At 45.6% G+C, this 12,254-nt stretch overlaps 1 non-coding gene across 1 annotated transcript; it reads left to right on the forward strand.

Annotated features, from left to right (window-relative positions):
* The first annotated feature begins 2,591 nt into the window (after window positions 1-2,591).
* On the forward strand, window positions 2,592-2,698 carry LOC112204651 (U6 spliceosomal RNA). The gene has a single exon (XR_002938324.1). It is a non-coding gene; the product is annotated as a U6 spliceosomal RNA (small nuclear RNA).
* Window positions 2,699-12,254: the final 9,556 nt, after the last annotated feature.

A 12,254-nucleotide genomic window follows, 5' to 3' on the forward strand; every position in this document is an offset into this window, starting at 1 on the left:
TTATATCATTTACATCTTGCTTCTGATACAAAACTTCAGTTATAAAATTTTCACTAAATGCCAGAAAATGTTTTCTTTTAAGGGACCTGTCTTTCATTCAGGGAAAGCATTTTCAAACTCTTCAGCAGACGACTTGAAAGGAGCTTCCTGTCTGACTTCAGAGGCACTCCCAGCCAGGCGCAGCCCTGCCCTGGGCACAGACTCACTGCCCATCCTCACAGAGGCCCTTTCCTTCCGCACCAAGGGCACCTGCTCTGAAGCTGACCCGGCTGAAGGCTGGGGAACAATCACAGGTGTCGTCAGTCAGCATCCAGGAAAACAGGAGTCGGAGAGGAGAAAGGGCATGTAGGAAATGGAACCAGTCATTCTATTGTCTTTGACTTGGTACATTTTCCTCTGCCGCTACTCCCATCTTTTGTCTTTTGTGGTTTGTGATACTTTTCTCTTTGTCACTCGGGAGGCCAAGTTGACTAAAATCATGAAATGGGGCTGGTCACATTGGCTCATGCCTGTAATCCCAGCGCTTTGGGAGACTGAGGTGGAAGGACCACTTGAGCCCAGGAGTTCGAAACCATGATCATGCCATTGCACTCCAGCCAGGGTGACAGAGCCAGGTCCTGTCTCAAAAAAAAAAAAAAAAAAAGAAAGAAAAAGAAAGAAATTCAATCTAGTCCAAGTCCCTTTCACATAATAGATGGGGACTCTTGGGGCCCGGGGAGGTTATCTCACTGCCTCAGTCACTGAGCCTGCTCGTGGAAGAACCGGGTGTAGATCCAGGCTCCTGCCTTCACAGCTTTATCTGATGCCCCAAACCTGAATAAACTCAGCAGGGAGCTGGCGGGCTGGTTCTTGAGGGGCTCAGAGGTCACTGCCTAGGTCTGGGGTCACTCCAATGCCAGGAGCGGCCTGTACCCTCAGCTCACTCAGGGGAACACTTGTGCCATTTATTTTATTTTATGTATTTATTTTTGGAGTGAGGCCTTCCTTTGGGTGGCATTTATCAGTAGCACTATTTATCCCGTGTCTACTGCATTGCATGATCTCAAGTGCTTTGCCTAGAGTTTCTCAGTTTTCACCCAAGCTCTGCAAAACTCTATCAGTTCTATTTGACACAGGAGGAAGTGTTAAGCAACAAGGTCAAGATCACACATTAGTGAGTGGGGAGGCTAAGAATGGAGCCCAGACGTGTCTCATTCCAAGCCTGTGATGGTTCCATACAGACACAGGCTCCACAAATTCACACTGTCTCAAGACTGAGTGTAGACAGTGGCCAGTGCAAATGCATTCATCTCCCTGGAAGGCATGTATAACCGTGTATAACCACACGACTTGTTTCAACCAGTCATCACAGCCTCTCCCCAGTGAGAAAACTCACTTGGAAATGCAAATTAAGATGGGAAAGTTACTTATTGAACATAAAGACAGAACAAAGGAAACCCCATATCCTTAGAGGAACCTATTATCAAAGCGATAGCCTAGTGAGACAGCAGCCTCCCTTGTGGGGCCGGCTCCCACCCCTGCCTAGCTGGTGGGAGGAGGTGTGTCAGCCTGCCCCGACGACTGCTCTGACGCGGCGCATCACTGGAGTCACCTGGCAAACTCTTACCCTGACTCTGTCCTTTGTGACCACATTTTCACAGCTGTGATTCAGTCTCCCTTCCCCAGTAACATTTCAGAGGAGTCACAACTCAGGGCTCATTTTGCAGTGGGTACATTTTAAGGAGTCGCTTTTTTTGTTGTTTTGACAGAGTCTTGCTCTGTCGCCCAGGGTATTGTGCAATGGCGCAATCTGGACTCACTGCAACCTCCAAAGAAACCACTTCTTAATGGAATCTAGGGATGGTCCCTGCGCATCTCCAGACAATAGTTAGGCAGCATTACCTCTGGGAAAAGATTAGCTTTCTAAATCTCATTTACTGTAAATGCATTCAAGTACATGTCAAAGACTTCGGACCTTGCTTGACTGGAATCCCATAGCCAACAGGAAATCCAATTTCTGTAGGTCTGTAGTAGCCACTGTTTACTATTGACACCCAGAGTTATTGTTTGTCTCTTTTGTTTGCATTCAGTGATAGCATGTGCTTCTGTCACAACAAACAGCATTTAAGGGAAGATGCTCTCCTCCCAACCTTGACATCTGATCCTCGGTTACACACTGACATTTAGTTATTTTCAATTAAAAGTGACAAACTGTACTCCAAAAAGTGATTATGTGCCTCCAGGTCTACCATAGACTTTTTTGTTTGTTTGTTTGTTTGTTTGTTGTTTTTTGTTTTTTTGAGACGGAGTTTCGCTCTTGTTGCCCAGGCTGGAGTGCAATGGCGCGATCTTGGCTCACTGCAAACTCCACCTCCCTAGTTCAAGCTATTCTCCTGCCTCAGCCTCCCAAGTAGCTGGGATTACAGGCATGTACCACCATACCCTGCTAATTTCGTATTTTTAGTAGAGATGGGGTTTCTCCATGTTGGTCAGGCTGGTCTCGAACTCCTGACCTTAGGTGATCTGCCCACCTCGGCCTCCCAAAATGCTGGGATTACAGGTGTGAGCCACTGCGCCTGGCCCTACAGACATTTTTTTAGATGTTAAACTTCATGCTCACTTCGGCACCACATTTATTAAAATTGCAGTGATACAGAGATTAGCATGGCTCCTGAGCAAGGATGACATGCAATATAAAATTCAAATCGAAAAAATGTTTAAGTTAATTCCATTTCTTATCTAAGCCTTCATTCTCCCTCTCTCATCCAGCTCTTGGCCCTAAGGTCTCCGTGAACCTGGAGAGGAGGCAAATCTCAAATCCATTTGGCTTCCTGACAGTAGATCTGACAAAGGATTTAGTATCAAATGTAATTGAACTAATGGGCAAAATTCTGGTTTTTGATTAAGTTAGGATATTAGGATCTGGAGTTGCATTGTCTGATATAATAGTATCGATGAAAAGAGTCAACTCTGTAAAATATTTGAAGAGATTTGTTCTGAACCAAATATGAGTGACCATGGCCCAACACACAATTGCGGGAGATCAAGAGAATATGCACCCAACTTGGTCGGGCTACAGCTTGGTTTCACGTTTTAGGGAGACATCACAAAACATCAATCAATACATGTAAGATGTACATTGGTTTAATCTGGAAAGGCAGGACAACTGGAATCCAGGTTTTTGAAACCTGGATTACACTTACCTGGGTAGTGTCAGAGGCCTTTGAACAAGAGCAATTTCATCTTGAATACGGGCTGGGTAAAATAAGGCTGAGACCTACTGGGCTGCATTCCCAGGAGGTTAGGATACTCTAAGTCACAGCATGAAATAGGAGATCAGCACAAGACACACGTCCCAAAGACTTTGCTGATAAAACAGGTTGCGGTTAAGAAGTCAGCCAAACTCGGCCGGGTGTGGTGGCTCATGCCTGTAATCCCAGCACTTTGGGAGGCTGAGGCGGGGCGGATCACAGGGTCTGGAGATCGAGACCATCCTGGCTAACACGGTGAAACCCCATCTCTACTAAAATACAGAAAATTAGCTGGGCATGGTGACGGGCGCCTGTAGTCCCAGCTACTCAGGAGTCTGAGGCAGGAGAATGGTGTGAACCTGGGAGGCGGAACTTGCAGTGAGCCGAGATTGCGCCACTGCATTAAAAATAAAAATTAAAAAAAAAAAAAAAGAAGTCAGCCAAACTCCACCAAAACCAAGATGGCAATGAAAGTGACCTCTGCTCCTTCTCACTGCTCATTATACGCTAATTATAATACATTAGCATGCTAAAACACACTCCCATCAGCGCCATGACAATTTACAAATGCCTGGCAACATCAGGAAGTTACCCTATATGGTCTAAAAAGGGGAGGAGTCCTCAGTTCCGGGAAATGACCACCGCTTTCCCAGAAAACTCATGAATAAGCCACCTCTTGTTTGGTATATAATCAAGAAGTAACGGCCAGGTGTGGTGGCTCACGCCTGTAATCCCAGCACTTTGAGAGGCTGAGGCAGGAGGATCACTTGAGGTCAGGAGTTCAAGACCAGCTTGGCCAACATGACAAAACTCCACGTCTACTAAAAATATGAAAATTAGTTGGGCGTGGTTGTGGGTGCCTGTAATCTCAGCTACTCGGGAGGCTGAGGCAGGAGAATCACTTGAACCCAGGAGGTGAAGGCTGCAGTGAGCCAAGATCATGCCACTGCACTCCAGCCTGGGCAACAGAGCAAGACTCTGTCGCAAACCCTCCCCCAAAAAGAAGTAACAATAAGTATAAGCAGTTGAGCAGCCTGTACTGCTGCTCTGCCTGTGAAATAGCTGTTCTTTTGTTTCTTGTTTTGTTGTTGTTGTTGTTGTTGTTGTTGTTGTTTTGAGACAGAGTCTCGCTCTGTCCCCCACACTGAAGTGCAGTGGCTCGATCTCCGCTCACTGCAACCTCCACCTCCCCGGTTCAAGCGATTCTCCTGCCTGAACCTCCCAAGTAGCTGGGATTAAAGGCACCAGCCATCATATCCAGCTACTTTTTGTTTTTCGTAGAGTCGGGGTTTTGCTATGTTAGGCAGGCTTGTCTCGAACTCCTGACCTCAAGTGATCTGCCCGCCCTGGCCTCCCAAAGTGCTGGGATTATAGGCGTGAGCCTCTGCGCCCGGCCTTGTTTCTTTCCTTCTCTAATACACTTGCTTTCACTTTACTCTATGGATTCGTCTTGAGTTCTTTCTTGCACAAGATCCAAGAACCCTCTCTTAGAATCTGGATCAGATCCTTTTCTGGTAAGAATAGGCAGATTCAAAGATTTTCTGATTGGCAATTGGTTGAAAGAGTTTATCTAAAGACCTGAAATCTATAGAAGGAAGTGTTGAGGTTAAGACAAGACAGTGTGGAGACCAAGGTTCTTAATACTCAGATGAAGCCTCCAGGTGGGAGGCTTCAGAGAGAATAGATGGGAAATGTTTCTTATCAGACTTAAAAATGTGCCAGACTCTTAGTTAATTTCTCCTGGATCAGGAAAAAGACCTGGAAAGGGAAAAGGATCTCTATAGAATGTAGATTTTCCCAACTGACAGCTTTGCAGAGCCGCTTCCAAATACATGGAAGAAATGTATTTCAGGGCAAAATTCTTCAATTTATTTCAGAGACTGCTATCTATCACATTGGTATTATATTTCTACTAAGAGTCTGTTTGGTCAGTCTTAAGCTCTCTGTTTTAATGTTAATGCTGGTTGCTGTACCTGAATTCCAAAGGGAGAAAGGTAGAAGGAGGCATGTCCGACCACCCATTCCCATCACGGCCTGAATTAGTGTTTCAAGTTAATTTTAGAATACCCTTGACCAAGAGGAAGGGTCTGTTCAGCTGGTTGTGGGGGCGGGCATAGAATTTTATTTTTGGTTTACAATAGCCACTAGTACTGGTGGCTATTTAAATTAAAATTGTTGAAAATACCATAACATTACAAGTTCAGTCCCTTGGTTACAGTTGCCTTATTGTTATTGGAAAGGGGTTCTGATTTAGACCCTAAGAGAGGGTTCTTAGATCTTGTGCAAGAAAGAATTCGAGGTGAATCCATAGACTAAAGTGAAAGCAAGTTTATTAAGAGAGTAAAGGAGGCCAGGCGTGGTGGCTCACGCTATAATCCCAGCACTTTGGGAGGCCAAAGTGGGAGACTGAGGCAGGAGAATCGCTTGAACCTGGGAGGCGGAGGTTGCAGTGAGCGAAGATTACGCCACCGTACTCCAGCCTGGGCAACAGAGCAAAACTCTGTCTCAAAAAAAAAAAAAAAGAAAGTGAAGTAATAAAGAATGGCTACTCCATAGGCAGAGCAGTGGCATGGGCTGCTTGACTAAGCATTCCTATAGTTATTTCTTGATCGTATGCTAAACAAGTGGTGGATTATTCATGAGTTTTTCAGGAAAGGGGTGGGCAATTCCCGGAACTGAGGGTTCCTCCCCTTTTTAGACCATATAGGGTAACTTCCCGACGTTGCCATGGCATTTGTAAACTGTCATGGCACTGGTGGGAGTGTCTTTTAGCATGCTAATGCATTATAATTAGCATATACTGAGCAGTGAGGACAACCAGAGGTCACTTTCATTGCCTTCTTGGTTGTGGGTTTTGGCCGGCTTCTTTACCACAGCCTGTTTTATCAGTAAGGTCTTTATGACCTGTATCTTTTTTTTTTTTTTTTTTTGAGACAGAATCTCACTCTGTTGCCCAGGCTGGAGTGCAGTGGCATGATCTTGGCTCACTGCAACCTCGCCTCCTGGGTTCAAGTGATTCTTCTGCCTCAGCCTCCCAAGTAGCTGGGACTACAGGTGCATGCCACCACGCCCAGCTAATTTTTGCGTTTTTTAGTAGAGGCAGGGTTTCACCATGTTGGCCAGCCTGGTCTCGAACTCCCGACCCAGTAATCTGCCTGCCTCGGCCTCCCAAAGTGCTGGGATTACATGTGTGAGCCACCACTCCCGGTCTATGACCTGTATCTTGTGCCGACCTCCTATCTCATGCTGTGATTTAGAATGCCTAACCTCCTGGGAATGCAGCCCAGTAGGTCTCAGTCTTATTTTACCCATCCCCTATTCAAGATGGAATTGCTCGGGTTTAAACACCTCTGACATTATTTCAAGTGCTCACTAAACACATGCAGCTCGTGTCTACCATCTTGGATAGATCAGATGTAGAACATGCCAACACTTCCATCGTTGCAGAAGTTTCTATTAGCACTATTCTGGAGGGCCCAGGAGCTGGATGGCACAGGCATTTTGTCTCCCCTGGAGATGGCTCAGGAGCTATTCTGAGCTTCTTACAGGCTTCTGACTCTCCACAGCTTCACCTCCAGGCGCTAAGCCACTGTTTCCTCTGCCTGGAACATTTCATCCATTCCCACCTCATACCCTTCAACTAACTCCAGTAAGGTCCCTCCTTAGAAATTACTCCCTCCAAGAAGGCATCCCTAACCCCCAAGTGTCTAGATCATGGCTGCTCATTTGGCTGTCCCTATATACCCCCAGCCCATTTCCCCCATCACAGCATCACATCACTAGGTATTATAATGATGTGTTCATCTGTCTGTATCTCTCATTCCTCCATTCGCTCATTCATTTATTGAGCACTCATTAATTGCCAGGCACTGTGCTAGAGACTGGGGATACCCTGGTGAACGAGGCGGGCATAGTCCCTGCCCTCACATACTATACAGTGTAAGGCAGGGGCCACAGCAGCCTTGCCCATAGCTTATTCCTATCTATGTGCTAGGCACATAGTAGGTGCTCAATATATATTTGTTAACAAAATAAATGGAAAGTTTCTTAGGAATGGGCTGTTCTGACTCCTCCTTCTGGGTGAAGGCTGAGACACAGGTAGTGCATGGAAAAAATGAAAACATGGCCGGGCATTGTGGCTCACGCCTGTAATCCTAGCACTTTGGGAGGCCAAGGCAGGCAGATCACCTGAGGTCAGGATTTCGAGACCAGCCTGGGTAACATGGTGAAACCCCCTCTGTACTAAAAATACAAAAATTAGCCAGGCGTGGTGGCGTGTGCCTGTAATCCCAGCTACCCAGGAGGCTGAGGAGGAGAATCGCTGGAATCCAGGAAGCGGAGGCTGCAGTGAGCTGAGATCGTGCCACTGCACTCCAGTCTGGGTAACAGAGCAAGACTTCATCTCAAAAAAATAATAAGAAGAATAAAGAAAAAATGAAAACATCAAAACCTATGACTATGAAAGTTGGTTAATAGCATCCCCCCAAAATTCATGTCCATCTAGAATCTCAGAATGGGATCTTATTTGGAAATAGGGTCTTTGCAGATGTAATTAGTTCAGATGGACCCTAAATCCAATGACTAGTGTTCTTGTAAGAAGAGGAGAAGACACACAGAGACTAATAGGGAAGGCCATGGAAAGATGGAGGCGCCAGGTGCAGTGGCTCCAGCCTGTAATCCCAGCACTTTGGGAGGCCGAGGGGGGCGGATCACCTGAGGTCGGGAGTTCGAGACCAGCCTGACCAACATGCAGAAACCCCATCTCTACTAAAAATACAAAATTAGCCGGGCATGGTGGCACGCCTGTAGTCCCAGCTACTCGGGAGTCTGAGGCAGGAGAATTGCTTGAACCCAGGAGGCAGAGGTTGCAGTGAGCCAAGATCGTGCCATTGCACTCCAGCCTGGCGACCAAGCAAAACTCCATCTCAAAAAAAAAAAAAAAAGAAAAAGAAAAGATGGAGGCAGAGCCGGGAGAGGTGCGGCTACAAGCTGGCAACATCAAGGACTGCTACCTGAGATAAAAGTCAGCCCTTCTCCAGGAACCCGGGAAGGCTGGCGAGGGGGTCAGCCTTGGGGTGCACCATAGCCACCTCCTGCCCTTTCAGACTTTGGCACATACACTCCCCGCCTTTCCTGACCAGAGGCTGACATGGCCTCTGAAAAGCATCTAAAGGAAAAACTGTGTTCAGTACAATTGTACAGACATAGTATACGGGAATGTCAGATGCATCGTCAAAGCTATCACAGTAATATGGTGTATCCATTTTATATATGTTTCCAACTTCAATTCATTCTTTAATGTATTTTCATACTATTTCCCATCATGTAGGTTTCAGCTAACAAAGTGAGCAATCAAGGTGTTACTCTACCAGTTGGGATTTAATATAAACTTCAATAATTCCTTCCTCCTCCCCAAGTAATCTCATGGTGGACCATGCGAAGGGAAGGAAGATCTCTGGGGACAAGGTGGCCTTCCCCAGGCCCTTCTGTTGCCTCCAGGATGGCAATAGAAGCAGTGAATGGTGTTAGATTCTGGATCTACTCCAAAGGTTGAGCCAAAAGCACTTCCTGGTGGATTTGGATGTAGGATGTCTTTATCTCACAATAAAGGAAGGAGTTAAGAATGATTCCAGCCGGGCTCAGTGGCTCACGCCTGTAATCCCAGCACTTTGGGAGGCCTAGGCGGGTGGATCACAAGGTCAGGAGATCGTGAGCATCCTGGCTAACACAGCGAAACCCCATCTCTACTAAAAATACAAAAAAAATTAGCCGGGTGTAGTGGCGGGTGCCTGTAGTCCCAGCTACTTGGGAGGCTGAGGCAGGAGAATGGCGTGAACCCAGAAGGCGGAGCTTGCAGTGAGCAGAGATTGTGCCACTGCACTCCAGCCTGGGTGACAACCATCTCAAAAAAAAAAAAAAAAATGATTCCAAGGCCGGGCGTGGTGGCTCACGCCTGTAATCCCAGCACTTTGGGAGGCCGACGTGTTTGAGACCAACCTGACCAACATGGAGAAACCCCATCTCTGCTAAAAACACAAAAATTAGCAGAGCACGGTGGCAGGTGCCTGTAATCCCAGCTACTCAGGAGGCTGAGATATGAGAACAGCTTGAACCCGGGAGGCAGAGGTTGCAGTGAGCTGAGATCACACCATTGCACTCCAGCCGGGGCAACAGAATGAGACTCTGCCTCAAAAAAAAAAAAAAAAAAAAAAGAATGATTCCAAAGTTTTTTACCTGAGCAAGTGGAAAAATGGAATTGCCATTAATTTAGATGACCAAGAGTGTCCGAATTTTTTCATGTAGGATTGACTATGTTTGTTTCTTTGCTTGTTTGTTGGAGACAGGGTCTTGCTCTGTTGCCCAGGCTGGAGTGCAGTTGTGTAATAATGGCTCACTGTAGCCTCCACCTCCTGGGCTCAAACAATCCTCCCACCTCAGCCTCCCAAGTAGCCGGAACTACAGGCACACACCACCATGCCCAGCGAATTCTTTTATTTTTTAGTAGAGGCAAGGTCTTGTTATAGTGCCCAGGCTGGTCTCAAACTCTTGGTCTTAAGTGATCTGCCTGCCTCAGCCTCTCAAAATGCTGGGATTACAGGTGTGAACCACTGCGCCTGGCCACATCATTTCTGAAAAAGTAATTTTCAGAAATTTTCCTTTCCTTTCATTCATATCTGATAATGGAAGCTAATAATGAGGAAGAATAAAACATTACATTAAGAATATTCTCCAGTGTTTGAAGCTACACACGGTTTCAACCATATGCATCTTTTAATCTGATTTTTTAAATGTATCCTATTTCCAAAATGAAAATAGACGTTTGCTTTTCATGACAACTGCAGAAAATGAAGTAAAATCTAAATCCCAGATCTTTCATTTAGTAATTGTCTGTCAGTATAAATGCAGAAAGACAGTAATTTTCTATCTTGTATATTATACCTTGGGGAATGACAGTTCTTTTTTATTCAGATCTAACTTCACATGGCAATAATACTGAAATACATTAAAAGCACACAGTCAGATATGATCTATTCAAAGAGGAAAGAAATACTTTTCTGAAAATTTTTTTATTCAAAAGACTATAGTCTTATTTTTTGAGAGTAAAATATAACATAATAAGGCCGGTGCTGTGGCTCACACCTGTAATTCCAGCACTTTGGGAGGCTGAGCCTGGAGGATCACCCGAAGTCAGGAGTTCGAGACCAGCCTGGCCAACATGGTGAAACCCCTGTCTCTACTGAAAATACAAAAAATTAGCCAGGCATGGTGGCAGACATCTGCAATCCCAGCTACTCAGGAGGCTTAGGCAGGAGAATCACTTGAACCAGGAAGGCGGAGGTTGCAGTGAGCCGAGATCATGCCACTGCACTCCAGCCTGGGTGACAGAGCGAGACGCTGTCTCAAAAAAAACAAAAACATAATAGGACAATTCTTCAAATGATAAAGTGAACCTTTATGTACTTATACAGCTTTAGCTATGATTTTCACAAATACAAATAAACTATGCCAAATTCTAAGAGTCTATGTGGATTTATGTGTTGGTTATCTACAGCTGAATCATTATTTAATTAATTAATTTATTTGCTTCTGCCCCTTCCCCAGCTGATTATCATTATTATTAATTTGCCAAATGATTTTCACCTATGGATCAGAAAATTGTATTTATTACTGTCAGAGGCGTTTGAACCAGAGCAACTCCATCTTGAGCAGGGGCTGGGTAAAATAAGGCTGAGACCTATTTTAGGAACTGCATTCTCAGGAGGGTAGGCATTCTAAGTCACAGCATGAGATAGGTCAGCACAAGATACGGGTCACAAAGACCTTGCTATAAAACAGGCTGTGGTAAAGAAGCCGGCCAAAACCCACCAAAACCAAGAGGGCAACGAAAGTGACCTCTGGTTGTCCTCACTGCTCAGTATATGCTAATTATAATGCATTGGCATGCTAAAAAGACACTCCCACCAGTGCCACGACAGTTTACAAATGCCATGGCAATGTCAGGAAGTTACCTTATATGGTCTAAAAAGGGGAGGAACCCTCAGTTCCGGGAATTGCCCACCCCTTTCCTGAAAAACTCATGAATAATCCACCACTTGTTTAGCATATGATCAAGAAATGACTATAAAAATAGGCAACCAGCTGGGATCGGTGGCTTACCACGCTGTAATCCCAGCACTCTGGGAGGCCAAGGCGGGCAGATCAACCAGCTGGGCGCGGTGGCTTACTGTGCTGTAATCACAGCACTTTGGGAGGCTGAGGCGGGCAGATCACTTGAGGTCAGGAGTTCAAGACCACCCTGGCCAACATGGTGAAACCCCATCTCTACTAAAAATACAAAAATTAGCCAGGTGTGGTGGTGGGCGCCTGTAATCCCAGCTACTTGGGAGACTGAGACAGGAGAATCACTTGAACTTGGGAGGTTGCAGTGAGCTGAGATTGTGCCACTGCACTCCAGCCTGGGCAAAAAAGCGAGACTCCATCTCAAAAAAAAAAAAAAAAACGGCAACCAGCAGCCCTTGGTGCTGCTCTGCCTGTGGAGTAGCCATTCTTTTATTCCTTTACGTTCTTAATAGACTTGCTTTCACTTTACTCTATGGACTTGCCCTGAGTTCTTTCTTGTGCTGGATCCAGGAACCCTCGCTTGGGGTCTGGATTGGGACCCCTTTCCAGTAACATTACCATTATACACATTATGTGTGAATTTCATGCATGAGTCACATTAATTATTGGTATAATATGCGTTTTTACTTTTAATTTTTGTTGATTTTTAATTGATTTTTATTTTTTTGAGGCAGGGTCTAGCTCCAACGCCCAGGCTAGAATGCAATGGTGTGATCCTAGCTCACTGCAGCCTTGATCTCCGGGGCTCAAGTGATTCTCCTACTTCAGCCTCCCCAGTAGATGGGACTACAGGCACACACCACCACATCCAGCTACTTAAATTTTTTTTTTCTTTTAATAGGACAGGGTCTTGCTCTTGCCCAGACTGGCCTCAAATTCCTGGGCTCAAGCAATCCTCCTGCC

The sequence above is a fragment of the Pan troglodytes genome, chromosome 8 (genome assembly GCF_028858775.2).
Source record: "Pan troglodytes isolate AG18354 chromosome 8, NHGRI_mPanTro3-v2.0_pri, whole genome shotgun sequence".
Lineage (NCBI taxonomy): Eukaryota > Metazoa > Chordata > Mammalia > Primates > Hominidae > Pan > Pan troglodytes.